The following is an 8,420-nucleotide window of genomic DNA, read 5'->3' as shown; positions in this document are numbered from 1 at the left end:
AGGGTTCCCCCCTCAACCCTAGGCGCAAGGGCCCAAGGGAGGGGGTGCGCCCAGCCCACCAGGGGCTGGCTCCCTGCCCCACGCAGCCCATGTGGCCCCCCGGGAGGGGTGGCCCCTCCCGGTGGACCCCCGGAACCCTTCCGGTGGCCCCGGTACAATACCGGTATGACCCCGAAACTTCCCGGTGTCCGTTTGACAACTTCCCATATATAAATCTTTACCTCCGGACCCTTTCGGAGCTCCTCGTGACGTCCAGGATCCCATCCGGGACTCCGAACAACATTCGGTAGTCACATACTAGTCTTCCTAATAACCCTAGCGTCACCGAACCTTAAGTGTGTAGACCCTACGGGTTCGGGAGACATGGAGACATGACCGAGACGCTCTTAGGTCAATAACCAACAGCGGGATCTGGATACCCATGATGGCTCCCACATGCTCCTCGATGTTGTCATCGGATGAACCACGATGTCGAGGATTCGATCAAACCCTGTACGCAATTCCCTTTGTCAATCGGTACGTTACTTGCCCGAGACTCGATCGTCGGTATCCCAATACCTTGTTCAGTCTCGTTACCGGCAAGTCACTTTACTCGTACCGTAATGCATGATCCCGTGTCCAACACCTTGGTCACATTGAGCTCATTATGATGATGCATTACCGAGTGGGCCCAGAGATACCTCTCCGTCATACGGAGTGACAAATCCCAATCTCGATCCGTGTCAACCCAACAGATACTTTCGGAGATACCTGTAATGCACCTTTATAGTCACCCAGTTACGTTGTGACGTTTGATACACCCAAGGCACTCTTACGATATCCGGGAGTTACACGATCTCATGGTCGAAGGAAGAGATACTTGACATTGGCAAAGCTCTAGCAAAACGAACTACACGATCTTTTATGCTATGCTTAGGATTGGGTCTTGTCCATCACATCATTCTCCTAATTATGTGATCCCGTTATCAATGACATCCAATGTCCATAGTCAGGAAACCATGACTATCTGTTGATCACAACGAGCTAGTCAACTAGAGGCTCACCAGGGACATATTGTGGTCTAAGTATTCACACGTGTATTACGATTTCCGGATAATACAGTTATAGCATGAATAAAAGACATTTATCATGAACATTGAAATATAATAATACTTTTATTATTGCCTCTAGGGCATATTTCCAACAACATCACATCTGTTCGGTCATAATTTTGAACTGCTTTTCATCTGCCGCTCCACATCTCGAGACGTGGTTGCCATTGGCACGTCTTGTCAAAGCAGAGATCATGTCCACTTATTACGAGATTCTCATCAATACGGGTGTGGGTAACCCAACCGTGTTGTTTACACAGCCCTTGGGAATAAGTGAGTTTTAAGGCGAGTAGGGAGGCATATGACATTCGCGGCCTTTATAAGGGGATAAGGATTCGTCCTCACTCACCCATGCCTTCTCCTTCCTCTGCCCATCCATTCTTGAGCTCCAGCGCCCAAGCTCTAGCTTCCCACGCCGGAGAAAGCACTCCAACTATGTCCGAATCCGGAGCTAGTGGCAAGTGGATGGCCTCCTCTGTTAAGAGGAAAGACATCAAGGAGCTTCGAGAGGCCGGATACCTGGCCAAGGAGATCGTTCACCGTCTCCCGGCCGAGGGACAGATCATCCCTACACCATAGCCCCATGAGAGGGTTGTGTTTCTCACACATTTCGTCTGTGGGCTGGGATTCCCTCTCCACCCGTTTTTCCATGGACTGATGTTTTACTATGGGCTGGACTTGCATGATCTAGCCCCCAACTTTATCCTCCACATCTCGGCATTTATAGTTGTTTGTAAGGCCTTTCTCCGTATCCCACCTCACTTTGGCCTATGGCTGAAGACTTTCAATGTAAAGCCAAAGGTAGTGAGAGGCCAACAAGCAGAGTGCGGAGGCGCCATGGTGGGCAAGATGCCCAACGTCACATGGCCCGAAGGCTCCTTTGTGGAGATGGTGAAGGGGTGGCAATCGGGGTGGTTCTACATCACCGAGCCGCGCGACATCAACTGGGCGGTGGCGCCCGAATTTTGATCCGGAGCTCCGCTGCAGCTCACCTCTTGGCAAGATAAGGGCCTAACCTGGGGTTCTTCGAACGAGCTTACTGGGCTCCAGACATGTGTCCAGAACATGATAACCAAGAGAAACAAACTTGTCAACGTGATCCAGGTTATGCTCATTCGCCGGATCCTTCCGTGCCAACGCCGGGCTTGCTATTTGTGGGAGTTCGACCCGGCCAAGCACCAAACGCTGCTAGAGCTCTTCGGCACAACACACGAAGACATGTAGAAAGTGCTCTTTAAGGACGGCGAGACACCACCACCTACGACCGAGGACCACGGGCTCAACTTAAAACGCCAGGATAATTCGGTAAGTTCTTTCATGTTTTCAAGGTATAGCCTTTACTGGCATATTTTGAGAAGGAGTCTAAGCCTTCCTATCAATTTTTAGGCCTGGATCGGCATAGTGGGGCAAATTAACTGTCTGACTCCGCTGCCCGAAGACCAAGAAACCCCGTTTCCAATGAAGATGCTATTTCCAGCGCCTTATGATGTGCCGGAGAAGAAGGCCAAGAAAATAGCCAAGGGGGTCTGGAGTGGCCTTCACCGAAAAGGCGCTTCGGACGTGCCGTCCAAAGACGGGACTCACTCTTCGGCCGCTGAAGACGACGACGAGGAGGAGGAAGCGAGCGACTCCCCCCCTGGGGGGAAGGAAGAAAAGGGGGACCTCCCCAAATTTGGAGGCGAAGGCGCCCAAGAGGGAGAAGGGCTCCCTTGCGGATAACTCTGTGTGGGATGTCGATAGCAGTCTGGAGTGAATGCCCTGGACCAAGCCTCGGGTTGCCTCGTAAGTACAAAAAACCTTATGGACGTCCAAATACCTGGCCTTTCCATTTTGTAATATTAATATGTTTAAATTATGCCATCACAGTCCAGCCCGCAACAGCTCCCTGTGATCCTCGACAGAGGGTTCGCTAGATTCAAAGGAGATGGCCAGCGTGTCACCACCGCCCGCTCACTCCCCCAAGGCTAAGGACAATGCGGAGGTGTTGTCCTGAAGGACTTTCCCAGGCCGGGGAGAGGCTCAGGAGGCTCCAGAAGGCGATGCCTCCGTCGCCGGACACCAGCGGGAGCTGATCCCCATGGAGACCAGTGTTGAGGAGGGTCGTGTTCAGTCCGGCCCTCAGCCAGACTCGATTTTGGAGACCAATGCGACTCTTGAATTCGGCACACAACCTCCTTCGAAAGAAGGGGGTATGCGTATTCCACCAGTGACCCTTGTCCAACCCGGGGCACAGGATAATTTGTTGGAAGCGCTACGAGGCGCTTCCATTGTGGATGAGCACCGTGTCCTTATGGGCACGGTAATTGAGAAGATTCCATTTGCTGAAAGCAGACTGACTGAAGCATGCGCTAGCCATCTAACAGGCTTTGAGGTAAGTAATGTAATTGTAGAGAGAATATCACAGTGTAGACAGTAGCCCATGATGCTTTGTTCGGTGTCCAGAAAGGAAAAGCCGAACAGAGGATCAAAATAATTTTCACAGGAGTCTAACATAAGATGTCTATGTGAATAAGCAGACGTCGCTGCTGGCTGCTGCCGCTCATACTGCGGAGGTCTCCAGACTGAAGCAGAACCTGGAGCGGCCAAGAAAGAGCTCGGCCTCGTGAAGAAGCAGCTGGAGGACAGCCAAGGTATGCAGTAACTTGCATGTATATTTAGGAAGGATGAATGGTTCGTGCTGACTAAAGTGCCATGAACTTTATTAGGGGCCACGACCGAGGTGGCGGCCCTCAAGAAGGCGTTAGCCGAGGCCGAGGACAAAGCAGCCAAGGAATGTGCCGCGCGCAAGAAGCACGAGGCCCGGATCAGCGAGGTCCAGTAAGAGCTCCAGGACGCCCTCAAGAAGTACGAGTCCCTGGAGCATGATTCTAAGACGCAAGAGTACGAACTTGCGAAGGCCCACCAGAGTGCACAAGATGCCCGAGCCAAAGCCCAGAGCGCCCTTTACGAAATCCAGGCGGCCAAGAAGATCTCCCCGGGTAAGGCTTTTGTTATGCAAAGCAAGTCTGCGAAGGAAACGTTCCTTTTACTCACCCGAATTTAGAGCTCTCCAGGGGCGTTTACGGATTTGCCGTGCAGCATATCGGATGCTGTCGAGTTCTATCGAGCCGAAGAAGGGAGTTCTATGGAGAAGCTATTATGGTCTCAATACCTTGGACCAGAACATCCGGTGCCCTTCAGCGACCAGCTGAAACAGCTAGTCGAGTTGCACAAGGCGGCCGAGCTAGCCATGAAGAACCTAATAGTCCGACTATGGCCTGCCGAGCCCATGCCCAGCAGCTACGTCGGGCTTGTGAAGCAGCTTGTGGGTGCTTGCCCACGTCTTGAAGTCGTGAAGCGGTCGGTCTGCATTGAAAGTGCACGGATGGCCTTTTCCCGCGCCAAGACACACTGGGCGAAGATGGATGCCAAGAAGCTGATGATCGAGGGGTCACCTGAGGGCAAGGAGCACCACCGACCCGAGCTATATTTTGATAGTTTCCTGGAGGGATCTTGCATTGTGGCGGAGCAAGGTGCGAAGGATGTTATATTCCCATGAAAACATTCATGTTGTCCTGTCCTGTAATATGAAACAATGATGTTATGTAATATAATACTTGTGATTTTGAAATTTTACCTCCTGTGCGGCCGTTTATGAAATCTGAGGGTTGGCCAGTCGTCGGCTTCTGCACCCATGTAGAAGGTACGGGGGTGTTCGGGATAAATCTAAACACTCTTTACTCCATATTCTAGTCCTTAAAGGAGGTGTTTAGCGCAACGAACAAGGCAATCAGACTATACGGCCTTTATCTCCCTCGCTTAGCCATAGGAGTTTGACAGTGAGAATTTTGGCGAAGCCCTTGGTATTCGGAAGGCCGAACTTGGGGCGCTACATGCACCTGATCGGATAAGAAACCAATTCCTCGCATAAAGAGGGAAAAAATCTCTAAGGATTTGAAACCTCTTGAATAACTGACCAGCTCTCGCTGCATCATGACAGTCAGTTTTCGGCTTTCTCTACTGAGGTGCTCGTCCGGAAGAACCGGGACACAATCGCAGTAGTTCTCCCTTTACTACCTTAGCCGATATAGCGGAACGTAAGGTAGTAAGCACAGGAGCCGGGCAACCCAACTATTGAGCAAAGACATGATTCGGAGCCGATGCATATAATGCTATAAGTTCGGGGTGCTGAACTGTACTGTAAAAAGTGTTCAGACTTTGTTGCCGTATTGTGGGGTGCGATGATGCCCCTACCGAAGTAATACGTACCAGAGTGTACGGGTGCAATGAGTAATAGATACAAATGTAGGGAAAAAAAGGGAAAATTAAGTAATAAGCTGACGCTACCATTTATTTACCATTTGTAACGTGATTAGTACGTCGAGGCGTACTTGTACAAGTAATGCGATAAGCAAGTAAGGTTATTTAACATGCCATGACCAAGAGCGAGTTGCGTGCGGGTATGTAAAAAAGGTATAGCAATCGTTAGCAGAGACCACCTGGGGATTCCCTTGTATGCCAAAGCTCCTTGCCTCCTTGGTGTGTCCGACAAACGGGTTGTAAGGAGAAACCTCGAAAAGAGAAAAACCCGAAATGAAAAGGAAAAAGTAAAAGTGTGCGAATCCTAGGGTTAGTCGAGCCGCACTATGCCTCCGTCGATACCCATGGGATTTTGAGTGCGTAGTTATGTACGCGTGGTACGAATGCCGCTATTTGATCGGGACTATGACGGAGGAAAAATTGCTAGTTAAGCTCTTGACGAGCCGGGCTGTCTTGCTACAGAGTAGTTCGAACTCTTTTAATGGTGTCCGGGGGTTTGGCCGCTGAACTAAGGTTCTGCTGGAAAAGGCTGCGCTATATTTCTGCTGGTAAGGCCGTTGTGTGCTCCTCAGTACGGAGGGAGCATTCCGTATTTCCATTGATTGTTATGACGTCGCATGGACCAGGCATCTTGAGCTTGAGATAAGCGTAGTGAGGTACCACATTGAATCGAGCAAATACGGTTCGTCCGAGCAGTGCGTGATAGCTGCTGCGAAAGGGGACAATGTCGAAGATTAACTCCTCGCTTCGGAAGTTGTCCAGAGATCGAACGACAACCTCTAGTGTGATTGAGCCCATACAATGACCCTCTATGCCTGGTATGACTCCTTTAAAGGTAGTCCTTTTGGGCTTGACCCGTGATGGGTTAGTGCCCATTTTGCGCACTGTAACCTGATAGAGCAGATTGAGGCTGCTGCCATCGTCCATGAGGACTCGCGTTAGGTGGAATCCATCAATGATTGGGTCTAGGACTAGTGTGGCTGATCTGCCATGTCGGGTACTGGTCGGATGATCCCGACGATCAAAAGTGATCGGGAACGATGACCATGGATTGAATTTTGGGGCTACTAGCTCTATCGCATAGACGTCCCTGAGTGCGCGCTTGCGCTCCCTCTTGGGGATGTGTGTAGCATATATCATGTTCACCGTTTTGACTTGAGGGGGAAAGTTCTTCTGTCCCCCTGTGTTTGGCTGCAGGGGCTCCTCATCATCGTCCTCGCTCTGCGATCCCTTTTCCTTGTTTTCGGCATTTAACTTGCCAGCTTGCTTAAAAACCCAGCAATCTCTGTTGGTATGGTTGGCTAGTTTGTCTGGGGTGCCATGGATTTTGCACGGACGGTCGAGTATGTGGTCTATGTTGGATGGTCACTGATTTTTTCTTTTATATGCCTTTTTCCGCTGACCGGACTTGGAGCCGCTGAACCCGGCATTGAAAGCAGTGTCATCGGTGTTGTCGTCATTGCTTTGGCGTTTGTGTTTTCTGCGTCGGAGCTTGCCGTTGCAGTTCTTAACCTCAGAGGGGCCTACTTCGCTGGCTGTGTTTTTGCTATGAGCCAACCAACTATCCTCACCCGCACAAAAGCGGGTCATGAGTGCCGTGAGGGCTGCCATGGATTTCGACTTTTCTTGGCCGAGGTGGCGGGCGAGCCATTCGTCGCGGATGCTATGTTTAAAGGCCGCTAGGGCTTCGGCATACAGACAGTCGATGATCTGGTTCTTTTTGGTTAGGAATCTAGTCCAAAATTTCCTGGCTGACTCTCCAGGTTGTTGGACTATGTGGCTTAAATCATCGGCATCTGCTGGCCGGACATATGTACCTTGGAAGTTGTCGAGGAAGGCTTCTTCCAAGTCCTCCCAGCTGCCAATAGAATTTTCAGGCAGGCTATTTAACCAGTGCCGAGCTGGCCCTTTGAGCTTTAGTGGGAGGAATTTGATAGAATGGAGGTCGTCACCATGGGCCATGTGGATATGGAGAATAAAATCCTCGATCCATACCGTGGGATCAGTTGTCCCATCGTATGATTCGGTATTCACGGATTTGAACCCTTCGGGGTATCCATGGTCCATTACTTCATCTGTGAAGAAGAGAGGGTGTGCGGCGCCTCTATATCGGGCCGCATCGTGATGTATCTCTGATGGAGTCCGTCTGCGGTTGTCGGCTCGGGTGTGACAAGGTTTGTCACATCCAAATAGGTTGCCATCATCACATGTCGAGGAACGTCCTCGCGATCCGTAAATCAATCGGGTATATCCTGCTTTATTGTTCAGGTCATGTCGAAGGTCATATGTATGACCGTGAACTGATTTACCTCTGCCTTTGTGATGAGGCGGAGCGGGCTGGTGTTTGGCTTGAGTTGCCGCTTTGTCCCGTCCACGTGGTGGTTGGTCAGCCGCATTGTGTGATGGTGGTATGTGTTCTGGCGCCTCGTCGTCGAACTGAGGTAGTAATTTGCGCTTCGGGTAGCTTTTGGCCGGGCGCTTGAGGCCGTATTCTTCGGCTGCTAGGACATCGGTCCATTTATCGTTGAGAAGATCTTGGTCAGCTTGAAGCTGCTGCTGCTTCTTTTTCAGGCTCCTTGCAGTGGCTATTAGCTGGCGCTTGAAGCGCTCCTCCTCAAGAGGTTCCTTGGGCATGATGAAATCCTTGGTGCCGAGGCTCGCCTAATCCTCGGAGAGTGGAATATAATTACTGTCCTCCGAGTCCTGGTGCGTGGCCTGCCTACCAGGGCTAACCTGCCCATCTTCCCGTTCATCCTCTTCGGTAGCTGCGTCGACGGGGTCTTCATTGTCTTCGGCACCTTTCCAATTGTTATCTTCTCCTGTGCTGGTGTTGCTATTTTTACTATGGCGTGACTTAGAGCGGCGCCGCTGACGCCGGCGTTTCGATTGTATCTCAGGAGGTTTATCCTTGACTGGGTCTTCTTTGTCATCGCCGCTATTCTCCTTTGGTGCATCCATGATGTACACATCATACGAGGAAGTGGCCGTCTAGCGTCCGGTGAACGGCGGGTCCTGGGCCTCTTCTTCTCC

Source organism: Triticum aestivum, chromosome 6A (assembly GCF_018294505.1).
Source record: "Triticum aestivum cultivar Chinese Spring chromosome 6A, IWGSC CS RefSeq v2.1, whole genome shotgun sequence".
Lineage (NCBI taxonomy): Eukaryota > Viridiplantae > Streptophyta > Magnoliopsida > Poales > Poaceae > Triticum > Triticum aestivum.
The sequence above is the reverse complement of the archived record's forward strand: the minus strand, read 5'-3'. Positions refer to the sequence as shown.